Source organism: Mustela erminea, chromosome 15 (assembly GCF_009829155.1).
Source record: "Mustela erminea isolate mMusErm1 chromosome 15, mMusErm1.Pri, whole genome shotgun sequence".
Taxonomy (NCBI): Eukaryota; Metazoa; Chordata; class Mammalia; order Carnivora; family Mustelidae; genus Mustela; species Mustela erminea.
In genome coordinates, this window is record NC_045628.1 from 68,565,859 (window position 1) to 68,584,508 (window position 18,650).

The following is an 18,650-nucleotide window of genomic DNA, read 5'->3' on the forward strand; positions in this document are numbered from 1 at the left end:
GGTCAGTGTGCAATATGACAGCACCTTAAGTAGAAAGACTATGCACAGGAAGGAGAAAATGCATTATATGGTTCTGCCTGTCCCAGGAGTTTGTTATCTTACATCAGCAAAGCAGTGGGCTGTAGGTCGAAAGGTAGCCTAATTACATAGGCCTTAATAATACAGTAGATATTGTTATTGATAATCACACTGGATTTTACCTTCATTCATGCAGCATTTATTGTATGCCAAACCTAGCGTTAGGCAATTCAGACCATTCTGTGGCATAGCCTGGGGTTTTCCCTAGGAGCTGGGTGTCTCTGGGGAAAACAAGTAACAAATATAAAGAAGCAAGTGTCCTCTGTGCTTTCAAGAAGGTATATATATGCCGGGTGCTGTGGAAGCCCAGGAGAGCTGTGGATAGCTGATTAACGCTGCTGCCTGGGGCCGTGGGGAGGTTTCCAGGATGTCACTATGCACAGGCCCCAGGGCAGAGGGGAGGCAGTGAAGACAAAAGGAATGAGGATTGATGAGACAGAGAATGTAGTTTGAGGAGAAAGATTTTGAAGAGCCTGTTTTGAAAGCGATGTTAAAAGGGACGCCTAGGTGGCTCAGTTGGTTAAGCAGCTGCCTTTGGCTCAGGTCATGATCCCAGCGTCCTGGGATTGAGTCCCACATTGGGCTCCTTGCTCCGCCAGGGAGCCTGCTTCTCTCTCTGCCTCTGCCTTCCACTCTGTCTGCCTGTGCTCGCTCTCACTCTCTCTCTCTCTCTCTCTCTGACAAATAAATAAATAAAATCTTAAAAAAAAAAAAAAAAAGAAAGTGATGTTAAAAGTACTAACTCTTACCCAGGATACTCCTTTTTTGTTTTTGTTTTTGTTTTTTTTGGAGGTGGGGGGATGGGTGGTTTCCATGTAAAATATAAATGCATGCGCATAGTAGAAATTTGGAGACAGAGTGCCTGGCTGGTTTAGTCAGTGGAGCATGCAACTCTTGATTTTGGGGCTGTGAGTTGGGGCCCCACATTGGGTATAGAGATTACTTAAAATAAAATCTTCAGAAAAAAAAAAAGAAATTGGACAAATCTATATATACATGTACGTGACAAACATTTTATTTTATTTTTAAAGATTTTATTTATTTATTTGACAGACAGATCATAAGTAGGCAGAGAGTAAGGCAAGCAGAGAGACGGGGAAGCAGGCTCCCTGCTGAGCAGAGAGCCTGGTGTGGGGCTCAATCCCAGGACCCTGGGAGCATGACCTGAGCTGAAGACAGAGGCTTTAACCCACTGAGCCACCCAGGTACCACTACATGTATGTGACAAACATTCTAAATCACAAATACAACACTTTTAATCCCAAGCCCTAGAAATAGTTTCCGTCCCATTCTGCTTCGGTCTCACAGCAAGGTACGTCACTAAAAAGTGTGACAGGATCTGCTCTGGACTTGGAAAGACAGGGCAATAGTGGCCCAACGGGGAGGGTACTTTTTTGGGGGTGAGTGGATATGGGGAGGCCCAGAAGGACATACTCATGAGGGATGTCCAGGATGGGGCATAGCTACGAAATATGTGGGAGGGTCCATCCAGGGGATTTAATGACCTATTGAATGTGGCCTTGAGGAAGAAGAGAAATAAGATTTCCCTGGGGTTTTTCTGAGTCTTTTTCTTGCTCGGGCAAGTGTAGTGTTATACAGAATGGTTTTACTACCCTTCAAGTCCTCTCTGCTCTGTCTGTCCATCCATCCCTCTCCCCAGGTCTTGGCATGGAGTTCATTACTACATTGGAATGTATTGCATTTAAGGATCCTGGAGTGTAGAAGTCAGTGGTGGTCAAATTTTAATTTAAAAAAAAAAAATTTTTTTTTTTTTTAAGTCAACAGGGCCCTTTTATCAAAGAAGCCTCATTAAGTAAAGCTGAATGAAGAGGGCTGCTTTGGTGGATGGTGGCATCTGCAGAGGGACAAAGTCGAGAGCTTTGCCCTCCCCCTGGAGTCCAGCTCTGCCCTGCTGTCTTGCTGCTGCGTCTGACCGAGTCCCTCTGCGGTCTCCAGATTTCTGAAGAACACCGTTTACAAATTGCTCGGTAAGCAAGGCTGGAGCTGGAAGGAAGGTCTGGTCGTTCCCAGATCCAGTGACCTCAAACTCTTGTACTTCTGAGACCTGCTGTCTGTTTTTCAGTAGTTCTTCTGTTTGTCAGTTTGGTTTGGTTTGGCTTGTTTTGGTCCCTTCCCTTGGGGTCCAGCTGCCAGCTTTGATTTCGTTTTGCTGTCACGTGCCCCCAGGAGCATCTCTTCATCCTTCTCCCAGTGTGCTGCTCTAATTTGCTGTAAACTTGGAAATCATACAAACATGCTTGTTTAAATGTAGCCAAAGGCAGTTGCAAATAGGTCCTGTGTGAGCTTTTCTGTGCAGATTCCGTAAGACCTCTTTTGGCAGGTAGACATTTGCTTGTCGCTTGTTCTCAGTTAGGTTTTGCACAGGTGGAACTGCTGGATAGTCAGATTTTATACAGTGATCACCTCATGTCTCTCAGGGTCTGTTTATCTTCTCGCCTTCTCCCTCGGAACTATATAGAAAGTATAAATTATGGCCTCAGAAATATCTGTCCCCTAGCCCTGCTGGGTGAATAGTAGCATTTCATGCTGAGTAGGCAGAAAATGATGCCATTAAATAAATAATAATAAGTTTGATTCCTAATGCAATGCTAGTATGTTGAGATACTGTTTTTCTTTTTATGTGAACATTGATCCTCTTTTTTTCCTTTTTTGCCTCTGATCTTTCTTTGAGGTTGTTTTACTTTATCTTTCTTCCTTTCTTCTTTTTTGGCACCTTTTACTTCTATAATAAGGCATGTAGGAGGAATAAGCAGAAGTAGAACTACTTGTTAATAATAAAAAATAGTTATCATTACATTAATTTACGGTTTTCAGACTGTTTTTGCATGCTTCCTTTCAGTACGAAAAGTAATAATTTTTGTTCCAGTTTTGCAGCAGAGGAAACAGGATCAAAGTGGTTAATTACTTAACGGTCACACTTAGTGATGGAGCTAGCATTCAGACTCAAGTCTTCTTTGCCCAAATATTCATTATATCATGTTGCATCCTGTTCCTGGAGACACTAGTTACCTTGTGGGCCCTTTTATACTTGAATAATAAAAGACCACATTTGTGGGGTGGTATATAATATCTCCAAACATATGCTGACAATGAGAAGAACGTAGTGTGGAATGCTAGAAACTTAGGCAGTAACCTTTTCTTTTTTTTTTTTTTTTTTTTTTTTTTTTTTTTTTTTTTTTTTTTTAAAGATTTTATTTATTTATTTGACAGAGAGAAATCACAAGTAGATGGAGAGGCAGGCAGAGAGAGAGAGAGGGAAGCAGGCTCCCTGCTGAGCAGAGAGCCCGATGTGGGACTCGATCCCAGGACCCCGAGATCATGACCTGAGCCGAAGGCAGCGGCTTAACCCACTGAGCCACCCAGGCGCCCCAGGCAGTAACCTTTTCAAGACAGTGTTGATGTTCTCTTACAACAGTCTTATGAGTTACTTACCCTTAATTTTTTTCTTTTTTTAGGCTTTTATTTATTTATTTGATGGAGAGAGACACAGCGAGAGAGGAAATACAAGCAGAGGGAGCAGGACAGGGAGAAGTAGGCCTCTGGTTAAGCAGGGAGCTTGGTGCAGGCCTCAATCCCAGGACACTGGGATCATGACACTTAATGATTGAGCCACCCAGGTGCCCTTAATCATGTTCTAAATATTGAGAATACTACTTAAAAAAAAATTTATAGCATTCTGAATCTACTTTAAAAGCGGCCCAAATGATTAGGCATGTTTGTTAGATCCCCTGTTTGCTGCTCTAATGTCTATTCCTCTTTCCTTTCACGACATTTGTCATAAATAAAATATCAAACAGGCAAAAGAATCATAATTCTGTCTCCAAAAGAAGTGGTACTCTGCAACAATAAAAAAATTCTCTTTATTATTTATTTATTTATTTATTTATTTATTAAGATTTTATTTATTTGTCAGAGAGAGAGAGAGTGAGAGCGAGCACAGGCAGACAGAGTGGCAGGCAGAGTCAGAGGGAGAAGCAGGCTCCCTGCGGAGCAAGGAGCCCAATGTGGGACTCAATCCCAGGATGCTGGGATCATGACCCGAGCCAAAGGCAGCTGTTTAACCAACTGAGCCACCCAGGCGTCCCTATTTTTTATTTTTTAAATGTATTTTTAAAAATATTTTATTTATTTATTTGACAGACAGAGATCACAAGTAGGCAGAGAGGTAGGCAGAGAGAGAGAGGAGACAGCAGGCTCCCTGCTGAGCGGAGAGCCCGATGCAGCGCTTGATCCCAGGACCCTGGGATCATGACCTGAGCCGAAGGCAGAGGCTTTAACCCATTGAGCCATCCAGGTGCCCCAGTCTTTATTTTAAAAAATAATTCTAAATTTTCACAGAAACTTAAGAAATAATGTCCAGTCAGCATTGACATTCTAGCTGAAAAGTCAAACTAGAGGAGTGGTTGAGAGAACCGTATCCCAGGGATTTAGGTGAATGTAAATCAAAACTTTCCCAGTGGCATATTAAGTATAAATGCCGGTGACACCAGTTTACCTCAGGACTTCCTGTCATGAGTACAAGCCTGCCTAGCACGGTAACCCTGTCTGGGTTTAGTCAGAACACATCATTTTTAGTCAGGGACTTTTGTTTTATGTGAAATTCAGTATTAACATAAAAAGAAATCAAAGTGTTTTTTGGACTTCTGTTTTAAAATGAGATTGCATAGGGCGCACATTCCCCTTTTTCCACTCCCCCTACTTGTGTTCCCTCTCTCGCTGTGTCTCTCTCTGTCAAATAAATAAAATCTTTAAAAAATAAAAAATAAAATAAAATGAGATTGCGTGTGTGCGTTAGGCATTATGAGGGTTTTGATATATTCGTGGGCTTTTACTGAATGTGACCCTTGCAGTCATTATGTAGTGACTCTGGGCCACAGTTAATCCAAATCCAGAAATGAGGATAAAAATTAACTTCAGATATTCTTGTACTTAGTTGTGTATTATAGGATAAATTTATTAGCCCAATAATATTTTCTTGCAGTAGATTCTGTTACATTTCTATTCCAGGAGGGATCGTAAAGTTTTACGAAAGAGTGAATTTCAAAATCTGTGGACCTCCTAATGGATTTGAAGTCATATAGATTTTGGACTATTAGGTTTTATTACAACTTTAAATGTCAGGTGTAGGGTACCTGGCTCAGTTGGTTAAGCATCGGACTCCTGATTTTGGCTCAGGTCTTGATCTCAGGGTCTTGAGATCAAGCCTCAGGCTGCCTGCTTAGTGCAGAACTGCTTGTCTCCCCTTCCCCTACCTCCTTACTCCCTCCTCCCCTCCTTCTCCATTCCCGCCCCACACTCACGCTCTCTCTCTTTTTCAAATAAATAAAATCTTTCATAAAAAGAAAATCTTTAATAAATACACATCAGATGTATTGGTGCATGGAAAGATTTAGATTTCTGCTTTCTTTCAGAATGCTCACAGTTGAATCTGTGGATGTTTGTTGAACGCAATTATTTGTTTTCAAGGAATTTTATAGTTTATATTATAAAAATAATATAAATTCCAAGAAAATAAAGCTCAATAATGTTGATTGATAGTATGCAAAATTGGTATTGGCTGGTTCTGGGATAAAAAAATACACTTCATTTTAAAAATAAGCTTTCTGGGGGCGCCTGGGTGGCTCAGTCGTTAAGCGTCTGCCTTCGGCTCGGGTCATGATCCCAGGGTTCTGGGATCGAGCCCCGCATCGGGCTCCCTGCTCAGCAGGAAGCTTGCTTCTCCCTTTCCCAATCCCTCTGCTTGTGTTCCCTCTCTCGCTGTGTCTATTTCTATCAAATAAATAAATAAAATCTTTAAAAAAAAAAAAAAGCTTTCTGGACATTGTTCCATATTTTCTCTTTTTTCTTAGGGTAGAAGCAAATGATACTTTAAAAATAGTACTTCCTTTCTCTCCTAAGCTATGGCCATCAAAGAAAATTGATATGTTTACATGAATCAGCATTAAGTGGAAGAAAGGATCTGAAAGGCAGGCAGAATGCCAAAGAGTGTACAAAACTGTGCTTGTCTTTCACTGAGTATGGGCTTTGGAAGGAGATTATCCTATATAATTGGGCCTGGGGTGTGTGTGATTTCCTAGCATTTTATGTTATGGGGGATTCTAGTTTCTTTCAAGGATTCCTTGTACCAATGGCACATTATTTTCCATCTCGAAATTAGATAAAAAAAAAAATACCCTCAGATTTTTGTAGAGGGAGACATTATTTGTAAAATCCCTTGAAGGTAGTGATGAAGCAAATTATTATAACATTTGGAGTAAGGCTTTTCTTTATTGTGGTAAAAATACATAAAATTTACCATTTTTACCATTTAAGTATACAAATCAGTAGCATTAAATTCATAACATTATTGTGCAGCTATCACTACCAGCCTTCTCCAGAACCTTTTCACCCTCCCACGCCGTTAACTGTCTCCATTAAACAGAACTCCCCATTCCCCTTTCTCTGAGTTCCTAGTAACCTCTGTTCTATTTTAGATCTTCATAAACCTGCCTATCCTAGTTACCTCATATAAGTGGAGTCAAACAAAATTTGCTTTTTTGTGTCTAGCTCATTTTATTAGTATAACTTCTTCAAATTTTATTCATTATGTAGCCTGTATCAGAATTTCTTTCCTTTTTAAAGCTGAATATTATTGCTTGGTGCATATCTACCACGTTTTGTTTATCCGGTCATCTGTTCTTGGACGCTTAGGTTGTTTCCCTCCTTTTGGCTGTCGTGAGTAATACTACTGTGAATACTGGTGTACAAGCATCTGAATACCTGTTTTCAGTTCTTTTGTGTGTATATATCTAGGAGTGCAATTACTGGGTCATTTGGTAATCCTACATTTAGTATTTGAGGAGCTGCCAAACTGTTTGACACAGTGTCTGAGCCATTTCTTATTCTCACTAACAGTACACAAAGATTGTCATTTTCCATATCCTTGCCAAGACTTATAAGTTTCTGTTTTGTTGATCATAGCCATCCTAATGATTATGAAGTAGTATCTCATTGTGGTTTAGATTTGCGTTTCCCTAATGACTATTGATGTTATCATGCAGTCATATTGTTGACCATTTATATTATCTTCTTTGGAGAAAAGTCTATTCCTAGTGCTTTGTCCACTTTTGAATTATACTGTTTGTTTTTTGGTTGTTGAGTTATAAGAGTTCTTTATATATTCAGGATGTAAATCCTTATCAGCTATATGAGTTACATGGAATGTTATTTTGAATGGAAAATTTCTAAAACATCTTGTAAATATATTTTCCACCTACTTCTGTATGTGACTTTTTACATTTAAGAATTAATTCACAACATGTGGTCATATAAATGGAGGGAATCACATATATTTTTTAAAAAGTCTTTGCTTTTAAAGCCTACCAGCCTTAGATCACATTAATTTTGAACAAATCAAGTTTAGATTAGAGGCTATCTAGCCAGGATAAGAGATCACAATTCAGTGTGTGGTATAACTTCCAGTGAAACAGCATTTAAACTGCAAATGAAATTAGAAGGGAGATTTGGCCTTTGTAGGTTTAGAAATTTGGATCACTGAAGAAAAATTAGCTGTCATCTTTTAGAGTCTGGTTTTTTCCCCTCAGTGTCTTCCTTATTTAAAAATGTTCATGAGAGTTGTAAAACACCTACATGAGAAATGGGAATTTTTTTTTTTTTTAAAGATTTTATTTATTTATTTGACAGACAGATCACAAGTAGGCAGAGAGGCAGGCAGAGAGAGAGAGAGAGGAGGAAGCAGGCTCCCTGCTGAGCAGAAAGCCCGATGCGGGGCTCGATCCCAGGACCCTGAGACCATGACCTGAGCCGAAAGCAGAGGCTTTAACCCACTGAGCCACCCAGGCGCCCCGAGAAATGGGAATTTTTAAGACTTGGTTCTTGTTCCACTTTTGACATATTGATGTATTGATAGTGTTGAAACTCCAGCAACAACTAAACCAAAAACACTAAGGACATTAAAAAAAAAAATTAAGACCTTTTGAACAAGAAAAGGATGGTAGATATTTTTAGTCTCACTTATAAATAGAATCTTAAAAAAAAAACCCAAAACCGGGTATATAGAATAGATATGTGGTTGCTGGAGGCTTGGGATGTGATGTGGTCAAAATGGGTGAAGGGGACCAAAAGGTACAAGCTTCCTGTTATAAAATAAACCATGGAATGGAACGGAATGGTGAGATAGTTAATAATACTGTATTCTATATTTGAATATTGCTAAGAGAGTAGATCTTAAAAGTTACATCACAAGAAAAAACTGGTGACAGATGTCAACTGTGCTTACTGTGATCAGTTTGTAATATATACAGTATTGAATTACTGTGTTGTACATCTGAAATGAATATAATGCTTTATGTCAATTATATCTCAATCAATGAAGATTATAGGAAGAATAGATTAGAGGAGAGAATGAACAGGATTAGAGGGGAATGACCAGAAATAAAAATCTAGCAGTGCCTCCCGGCACTGGGGGCAGGACAATTCTTAGTTATGGGAGCTGTTCTCTGAGATGTTTAGCAGCGTCTCTGGCCTCTATGCCCTCGATGCCAGTGGGACCCTCTCTTTCCAGCCAACTTGTGGAGCTAGAAATGTCTCCAGACATGGCCAAGAGACTCACAGGGAGTGAAGTCATCCCTCAGAGAGAACCAGTAGCCTAGGGTGATGAGAGCCTGAGCTGAGTTCTGACAGCAGAATGGTGATGAAAAGCGGGGGGAAAAAGCAAAATTTTGAGTAGAGGAGAGGAAGAAATTTTCTGGTAGTTAAAATTTATTAAACATCTACTATTTCCCAGGCATCGGCACTAGGTGACATAGTCATTTAACATAATTAGTAATAAATATTTATTAAGTGCCAATCTTAGGCAAAACATTGGTGCTACACAGGTGAACAAGATAGTCAAGTTCTTAAAGACTCTGCCATTTAATAGAAGAGAGATATCTGAACAGACAAGTTATGATCCAAAGTGAAAATCGTCATGTGTGTAAGGTACTGACTGAGAGGAGAATTCTGTCTGGGGACGTCACGGAGGCCTACAAGACCCGAGCTGCATTTGAAGGAGAAACAGCAATTTCACCTGCTGGAGTGGATTTTGTAAGGGTGGTGGTGAACCGCCCCATGGTCTTTTTTTTTAGTTGCTAAGATGAAGACCAAGTTGAGGCAAAACTCTCTCCAGGCTGTCACTGCTGTCCAGGGAATAAAACTCCCGGATGGTAATTAAACCTAGGATGATTGCCTGGGGCAATTGTGCATTTTCCCTGAGGCATGAGTAGAGCAATTAGCACCTGGCAAATCCCAGAGATATGCAGCTTTAGTACTAGTTTATATATTTCACATATTGTGTTAAATCATCATCAGCGCCAAGAGGATAAGGAGATGCATATCTAAATCCCCTAATAAATCAAACTCTGCCAAATTATATTGATAACACTTTGTTGATTTTTAACAGGTTAAATAAGAGGCATATTTGCATCATGTGGTTAACAGTTTTTTTTTTTTTTAACCAGTAGGTGTACTGTAATGGAACCTAGAAACAGATGGAACCATATGGCTTTATTTGTGGAGTGGCATATATTGTTTAATCTCAAGGCAGCAGTATTTGCTATTATGTAAGAAAAATGCAATTACTCAGTGGCAGTTTATATAATATATATTCAAGAGGAATGATTTCTTCATCCTTCCTTAATGATTTACATTTTAAAAATTTTGCAAATTGAAAAAAGTAACAAACACCAAAGAAAATTTGCCAATGCATTTATCGTGAGCTGTTCTACATGTACTCTAGCTCTGCTCTTTATTCACTGGCTTGGGTCCCATTAGTAACAATAGTGTTCAGACTTGCTGATGTCACTACCCAGTTATTTCATTTGACTAAATGTGATAGATGTATTTATTTAAGATTTTGTTCAGAATTTTTTTTAAAGGTCAGTATGGTACTTTTACATTTCAAGGAATGTTGTGTGATATGATTGTGAAATTACATTAACTTATCAACAGTACTTATTTACATATGCTAAAAGCTGTGCAGACTCTTGAGATAAGATGCAAAAGCTATTTGTCCTTTCAGTCCACAGAAAACAATTCATGGTTATTCATTCTGTTTCATCTTATCTTCAAAAAATATAAAGTGTTCAACATGATATTAACTACATGATTTTTAGATTTAGTACATTTGAATTGCTGAAGACTGACTCCTACACCAGAATGGTTACTGCTGCCCATGCCCTCCTGCCAGTATGGTTTTGAAAGGGTCCCTTGGCACTGGAGCCTGAGGCCTTAAGTCGCCCCTCCTTCCTGCCCTTTCAACTTGTCTTTGACCAGAATTGCTCACCCATGGTTATCTCTTCCTCTCCTCCCCTCTCCTCCTCCCACCCCCACTCTTTTCTGGGAGCTGTGAATGATTCTATCTTCTCAAGAGCCCATTCATTCCTTTAGCAAATACTAAACACCTGCTACATGCTAGGCTTTAACTCTATGTGCTGGGGTGCAGAGGTGGACAAAAAATTCACATCCTAATAGAGTTTGTGTTGGGGGGAGGAAAAAGAGACAATGAACAATATAAATGAGTAAAATGCAAAGCAGTCTCAAAAAGGGTGAACAAAGTTGGAAAGCTCACACTTCCTAGTTTGAAACATCTTAAAAAGGTACAGTAATGAAAACTGTGGAATTGGCAAAGGACAGGCATAGAGATCAATGGAATAGAATTTAAAGTCCAGAAATCCAAGCATCTGTGGCCAACTGATTTTTGACAAAGGTGTTAAAACCATTCAGTAGTGAAAGAATAGTCTCCAACAAATGTTACTGGGAAAACTGGATAGCGAAATGCAAAGCAATGAAGTTGGACCCCTACCTGACACTATTTCCAGTTAACTGAAAGTGATGAATGACCTAAATATAAGAGCTGAAACTATAAAGTTCTTTAAAGAAGTCAGAGGGGTTAATCTTTGTGACCTTGGATTTGGCAGTGGATTCTTAAATATGATACTAAAAGCATAAGCAACAAAAGAAAACGTGAATACATTTGATATCAAAATTAAAAACTTTTGCACTTCAGGGAGCATTATCATGAGAGCAAAAAGGCAACATATAGAAAGAGGGTAATATTTGCAAATCATATATCTCAGTATTTATATATCCAGAATGTATTTTTTAAAAACTCAAAAAAAAAAAACCCTCAAAAAATAAAAACCTCATAAAGCAACCTTAAAAAAAAAAACACAATTTAAAAATGGGGAAGGGGGGGACCTGGGTGGCTTAGTCGGTTAAGCGTCTGAATCTTGATCTCAGGGTTGTGAGTTCTAGCCCTGGTTGAGCTCCATTCTATGCTGTGGAACCCATCCTAAAAATAAATAAATAAATAGATAGATAAAAGACGTAAGGGACTTGAGCGACATTTCAGAAGATATACCAATGGCCAATAAGCTTGTGAAAACATGCTCAACATTATTAACCATTAGGGAAATTGAATGTAAAATGGTTCATCTGCTGTAGAAAATAGCTTGGCAGTCTCTCAAAATGTTAAGCATAAAATTACCATGTGATCCAGCAGTTCTCCTAGGTTTATACCCAAAAGAATTGAGAAGAGGGGCTCAAACAAATACCAGTACAAAAATGTTCATAGCAGTACTGTTTATTATAGTCTGAAAGTAGAAACAATTCAAAGGTCAATTAATGGTTGACTTGATGAATAAATTGCTCTCTATATATGCATACACACATACACACACACTCAATGAAAAAATATTAGCCATAAAAAGGAATGAAATACTGATATCTACTACCATGGGGATGAACTCTGAAACCATGTCAAGTGAAAGAAGCCAGATACAAAGGCCAGGTATTGCATGATTCCATTTATATGCAATAAGCAGAATAGGTTTCAGCCATAGAAATAGAGCGCAAGTAGAATATTACCAGGGTCAGGGGCCTGATGGTAGGGGTAGGACCTGGAAATGAGGAGAAATTGTATAATAGCTATAGGGTTTTACTTTGGGGTGGTGGGAATGATTTGGAATTAGAGGTAGTTGTACAACATTGTAAATGTACTAACTGCCACTGAATAGTTCACTTTAAAATGAATGATTTTATGTAATGTAAACTTCACTTTAACATAATTTGGAGAGGGGCACCTGGATGGCTCAGTGGGTTAAGACTCTGCCTTCGGCTCAGGTCATGATCTCAGGGTTCTGGGATGGAGCCCTTCATCCGGCTCTGCTCAGCAGGGAGTCTGCTCCGCACCCCCCCCCCCCCGCCCCGTCACCTGCCTCTCTGCCTGCTTATGATCTCTGTCTGTCAAATAAATAAAGAAAATCTTTAAAAAAAAAAAAATCTTTAAATAAATAAATCCCTTAAAAAAAAAAGAAAGAAAAGGGGCGCCTGGGTGGCTCAGTGGTTTAAAGCCTCTGCCTTCGGCTCAGGTCATGATCCCAGGGTCCTGGGATCGAGTCCCACATCGGGCTCTCTGCTCTGTGGGGAGTCTGCTTCCTCCTCTCTCTCTGCCTGCCTTTCTGACTCCTTGTGATCTCTGTCAAATAAATAAATAAAATATTAAAAAAACAAAGAAGAAGTTCAAATTTGTAATAGTAGTCATATCAAGAAGCACATGAAGATTTGGGAATTTTGATTGATCAGATGAAATTTAACTAAAAGAATATTTGTGTATGTTTTAATTTTTGTAAGAATAGTAGCTTGATATGAAACTTAAGTAGTTAGAACTGTAAAGTGACTTGACTGATTTACATATGACTAAAGACAAAATGCATCTAGGTCTTGTTTTTGTTTTTGTTTTAGCATTTACTCTGAAACTCCAGAAAGTTTTCTGTACAGGGAGTGCTCTAAATCTGTTTTGTGTTTTTCCAAATTACAGCACAAGAAAGTATTGCAAATGAAGTAAAAATGCAACTTAGAATTAAAATTAAAAGTCGAATATTACTCTGACTACCAAAAACCTTTAAGAAACAAAATATTTAATAACAAAAATGCTTACAATATATCATTCATTGAAATAGGCAGACTGTGAGACATATCTATAAACAAATGCTCTTTTAAAATATGTTTTGTTTATAAAAAAAGATTTAAAAATTCACAAAAATGTTAACAATGATTATTCTCTCTGTGTGGATGAACAGTGGTTGTTTGAGGTTTTTTTTTCATTTTTAGTTTTTTTTTTCATGAACATGAATTGTTTTTTACTTTTTACTTATTTATTTTTATTTTTTATTTTTTATTTTTTTGTAAAGATTTTATTTATTTATTTGACAGAGAGAGATCACAAGTAGGCAGAGAGGCAGGCAGAGAGAGAGAGGAGGAAGCAGGCTCCCTGCTGGGCAGATGCAGGCCTATCCCAGGACCCTGGGATCATGACCTGAGCAGAAGGCAGCGCTTAACTCACTGAGCCACCCAGGTGCCCCATGAATTGTTTTTTAAATCAAGGAGAGGAAAAACTCCCTTTCTATCCCAATTAAAGAAGGAAGTGAGAAAGAAAAGAAGGAAAGGCTAGACAGGACAGGGAAAGTAAGAGAAGATAGGAAATTCTTAACATTTATAAACATGCTACATACACAGAGTTCTGGTACATTTTTTTTTTTAAAATAATTTTTTATTTCTGGTACTTTTTTTTTTTTTTTTAAAGATTTTATTTATTAATTTGACAGAGAGAAATCACAAGTAGACGGAGAGGCAGCCAGAGAGAGAGAGAGAGGGAAGCAGGCTCTCTGCTCAGCAGAGAGCCCGATGTGGGACTCGATCCCAGGACTCTGAGATCATGACCTGAGCCGAAGGCAGCGGCTTAACCCACTGAGCCACCCAGGCGCCCGATTTCTGGTACATTTTTAAATGAGAATGTTAGTAGTGGGGTGCCTGGGTGGCTCAGTTGTTAAGTGTCTGCCTTTGGGTCAGGTCATGATCTCGGGGTCCTGGATCGAGCCCCATCTCAGGCTGTGTGCTCCGCGAGAAGCCTGCTTCTCCCTCTCCCCCATGCTTGTGTTCCCTTTTTGACGGTCTCTCTCTCAGTCAAATAAAGGAATAAAATCTTAAAAAAAAAAAAAAAAAAAAGACAGTGTTGGTAGAGGTGTGTATTAGAAACCTGGTGATTTGAAGAAAGTTTGGGAGAGATGGAAGGAAGTGAGAGAGATGGAGAGGAAGAGATGGTTTTTGAAAGATGTTTAGAAAGTAAACAGTCCACAGGACTGGTAAGAGAGTGGGTAGGATTGGAATGAGAGACTGAGGGAGAGGTCAGTTTTCTTTTTTATATTTGTCAATTTAAAACCAAGTCATTTCAAATCTATTTTGTAACTGTTACTCTTTGGTGTAGGTAGAACTGTGATTCTTCTTTCTGTGACAAAAACTCATGTCTAAGCCCTTTGGCTTTTGCCAAGGTGGTTCAAAATAACCCTAAATCACAGAGTTTCAAGCTGCCCAAGAAAATGCTGTTTCTTTCCAATGGGTTAATATCTGAGTACAGAAATCATGATCTAGAGCCTTCTGTTATCTTCAGCCTAAACAACTGCCCTGGGTAACTTAAAAAAAAAAAAAAAAATCAATCAATCAGTCAATCAATCACTAAATTTTCTATGCCCAGATTTCCAAACTTAATGTGCAGCCGTTAGCAGACCAAGTTCCCTCCCTCTGATTATTTAAATCCACGGTAAACACATCTTTGTCTGAAATTCCATTTCATTTTCATTTAACACTAATCTAAATCTGAATTTTTAAAGATTTTAAAGCAGAATTATGATTTATGTTAAACCAGGGGTGATTTTTGACACAGAGGGTGATTTTTGCCCCCCAAGGGAAACCTGACAATATCTGGAGAACTTTTTCGTTGTCGCAGCTTGCGGAGGGCGGTACTACGGACACATAGCGAACAGAGACCAGGGATGCTGCCAGACAGGACAGCCCCAAATCATTAAAATCAAGGGGAGAAAATGCAGTAGTGCTGAGAATGAGAAACCTGTGTTAGACCCTCAGGGGAACTTAGTAAGGGATAGATCCAGATAATTACAGTGTTGTTTATAGTAGAGGGATAGTTAGTCTATATGGATGTAGAGCATCGGGACTCATTAGAAAAAGGATGACCTGGGAAACTGAGGAAGACATGGATTTGAGGGCTTAAGGTTGATGGAGTGATAGAGGGATTAGCTGATTAATCTGACCTAAGGCCAACTAGTGCTGGCTGGAACTGCCTGCAGGAGATGGGGTGGGGGGCAGCTAGGCCGTTTATAGAGTCCCTCACCACCAGATCAGGCAGAGAAAGCTGACAGCCATCATTGCCACGAATGTGAAAAAGAGAGTGATGTAAATGAACTGATCATACATCACAGCCAAGGAGTGTTCTTGGGGTGGTACATATATCATGAAGGGCTTAGATTACTGCCATCTTTTTATTTCGGACACTTAATCACCTGAGCCACCCAGGCATCCCTCAATGCCTCTTTTAACGGGTTGGTTCAGGATTTCTAGGGAGACTTCACAGGGAGGTGAAAGGGATAACAACCTCAGAGGAGGTGACGTTCTCTGCCAGGACCAGAATCAGCGTGAGGCCATGCAGGGTGAGGGGCACATGGAAAGTACAGACTAGCATCATGAGCAATGGTAGGGATCACATTCACAAAGGCAATCGGGAAGATTCTATGGGTGGGAGCGAACTTTGAAGAGGGGAGATGGAGGTCAGGAAGTACAAAAGGCGAGAATGAAGACTGAGGTCCAGGAAGGGCTAGTAATCCATAACAAATAATTAATTCTTAGATGCTCACTCAGTGTTCCATGGGTGGCTTGTTAGTTTATAACTTGTGTTTAGTGGATGCTTAAGAGAGGCTCGTTCTTAACCTTTTTGTTCCTTGTTCTGAGGCTCTTCTGATTGTAGATTAGGGTCTTTTTCATAATCTTTGATTGGACTTTGGTTCTTAAATTTTGATCTGCTGAGGAATACTGTTAATTAACAAGAAGGACCATGTTATACATGTCCTCTGATATTTTGTTTTAAATTTATTAAATATTTTATTATATAATAGTTGATACTTTCATTTTTTAAGGGTTTTTTTTTTTTTTTTTTTTTGAGAGAGAGAGAGCATGAGAAGGGGGAGGGTCAGAGTGGGAAGCAGGCTCCTCGTTGAGCAGGGAGCCCACTACGGAACTTGATCCCGGGACTCCAGGATCATGACCAGAGCTGAAGGCAGTTGCTTAACCAACTAAGCCACCCGGGCGCCCTCATACTTTCAAAATAATATGTGATACATGTATAAAAATTATGAACATTTTAATAATATATGATAGTATAATAAGATTCAACATTAATAATGCTATATCTACCTGTTGTGCTGCTCCTTTGCCTCAAGTATTAATAGCTTGAATTTTGTGTTTTCACTTCTCTGATAGTTTAACTATAATTTCTTCACATATATATCTATGATATTTTTTATCTTTAAACTTTAGAAAGATGATTTCATGTTCTGTGTAGTCTTCTAGGCTATGCTTTCTTTTTAAATTTAACATAATGTGTCTAAGATTAATCCTTGTGCATGTAGTTAATATATTTTTATTATTATATAATACTCCACTGTGAGATTTCATACATCCATACTTTAGTTGATGGACGTTTGGGTTGTTTCTGCATTTTAGCTACTTTGAATGATACTGCTATGAATATTATATTTTGTCCAGTAGTGTCATTAGGATAGTGACTTTCAAATGGTTTTGACAGGACATACATGTCAATATCTCTCTCTCTCTATGTATCACTTTAAAGCTTTAAGATATATTTTCTCCAGTCGCTCTGATAAAATCCAGCCTATTTAGAAAAAAACTAATACAGATCCAGTAAACTCAATAAATGAACTAATTTCAGTAATCATTTCTCTCTGAGGACTGAAAACCAGTCTAGGGTATATATACTGGGCTGTGAAATTTGCTAGATCCTATGATATTAAAAATTCAACTTTACGGGCACCTGGGTGGCTCAGGGGTTAAAGCCTCTGCCTTCGGCTCAGGTCATGATCTCAGGGTCCTGGGATGGAGCCCCACATGGGCTTTCTGCTCAGCGGGGAGCCTGCTTCCTTCTCTCTCTCTCTCTCTGCCTGCCTCTCTGCCTACTTGTGATCTCTGTCTGAGATCACAATAAATAAATAAATAAATAAATAAATAAATAAATAAAATCTTAAAATAAATAAATAAATAAATAAAATAAATAAATAAATAAATAAATAAAATAATAAATAAATAAAATCTTAAAAAAAAAAATTCAACTTTAAAAAATGATGGCAAATTGTTACCAAAATGAATACTTCACCTATTACAAATTGTGGTTAATCACATTCTTATCAACCCTTGACATTTCAGACAAAACTAGGTTTTCAGCAAGAAGTCTATTAACTTAGTAAACCAAATGAGGATACATTAATTATTTTTATGTATGTTCTAATTTTTTTTTAAAGATTTAAAAAATCTCTCGCTGAGCAGAGAGCCCGATGCGGGACTCGATCCCAGGACCCCGAGATCATGACCTGAGCCGAAGGCAGCGGCTTAACCCACTGAGCCACCCAGGCGCCCCTGTATGTTCTAATTTTAAAACTAAAAATTTCTTGCTGAATAAAGTGCCAAGACTTCTAGAAGACTAGAGAATACTGAGTCATCCTACAATTTGTTGAGCATTTGCCTAAGGATGTCTTCACATTTTCTTAGCTTAAAAATATATTTTCCTTTTTATTCTCTTCCCTCTGCTGCTTAAATATGCAACTATTGATCTATCTCAGTTGTGGCCTGTGCTTGATTATTTTAAAGCTAAGCATTACTGAGAAATTATCTGGGAAGTAAATGTTAAACATACTGAGAAAATAACTATGTTGTCCTTGAGTAGTATGACACATTTCATTCTAAAAAGACTGAAATTTTTAAGGATGGTTGATGATATCAATTTTAAGGCTCAAAGGATTGGTTAAATGTACAAAAAATAGGCTGTTCAGTGAAAAATTTTGGTTCACTTTTGGCAAAATGCAGCATTATAGTCCCAGCCTTAAATCTAAGACTGCATTAGTAAGAACTTCATTTAGCTTGTTTGTAGGCCTTGCTGTCATTTTAAGGTAGAAGATATCTTTCCTGGTATTTTCTTTGCACTTGCTAAGATAGTGCTTCCCCTCCTGGTGCATTCCGCTCCTGGCTTTTGCTGTGTTTCATGATTCCTTAGCATGTAAAAATCTACTTACTAGTCTGGAGGCAGTAACTGAATCTACATAGGGAGAGATTTTGCTCTGCACAATGACTAACTTCATTATTCATGGCTAACCTCTTGGTTTATGGGTGCTCAACTGTAATGTTCTAAGGCACTTGTCTTAGGCTCTAACTTCCCTACAGCTTAATCTTCCAAGTTAGTGGTACAATCAAGCTTAGTCACCCAACAGTGCCATTTTGTATATATTTCAACAAAATTGTCATCATCGTTAACAAAAATTTTTGCAGCATTGTCTTACACTCTGTCATTCTTTTGGGTGTGTGTTTTTCTGGCTTGAGAATATACAGAGCTCATTACATGGATGAGCTTACTCTTCTCCAGCGCAGATTCAGTTTTT

At 38.6% G+C, this 18,650-nt stretch overlaps 1 protein-coding gene across 1 annotated transcript in view; it reads left to right on the forward strand.

Annotated features, from left to right (window-relative positions):
* Positions 1-18,650, forward strand: part of SMAD9 (SMAD family member 9) — a 74,974-nt gene that overhangs the window by 8,326 nt on the left and 47,998 nt on the right. Inside the window, 1 exon segment of the mRNA XM_032314649.1 lies at positions 1,857-2,066. The gene's annotated coding sequence lies outside the window, so the exon portion shown is untranslated.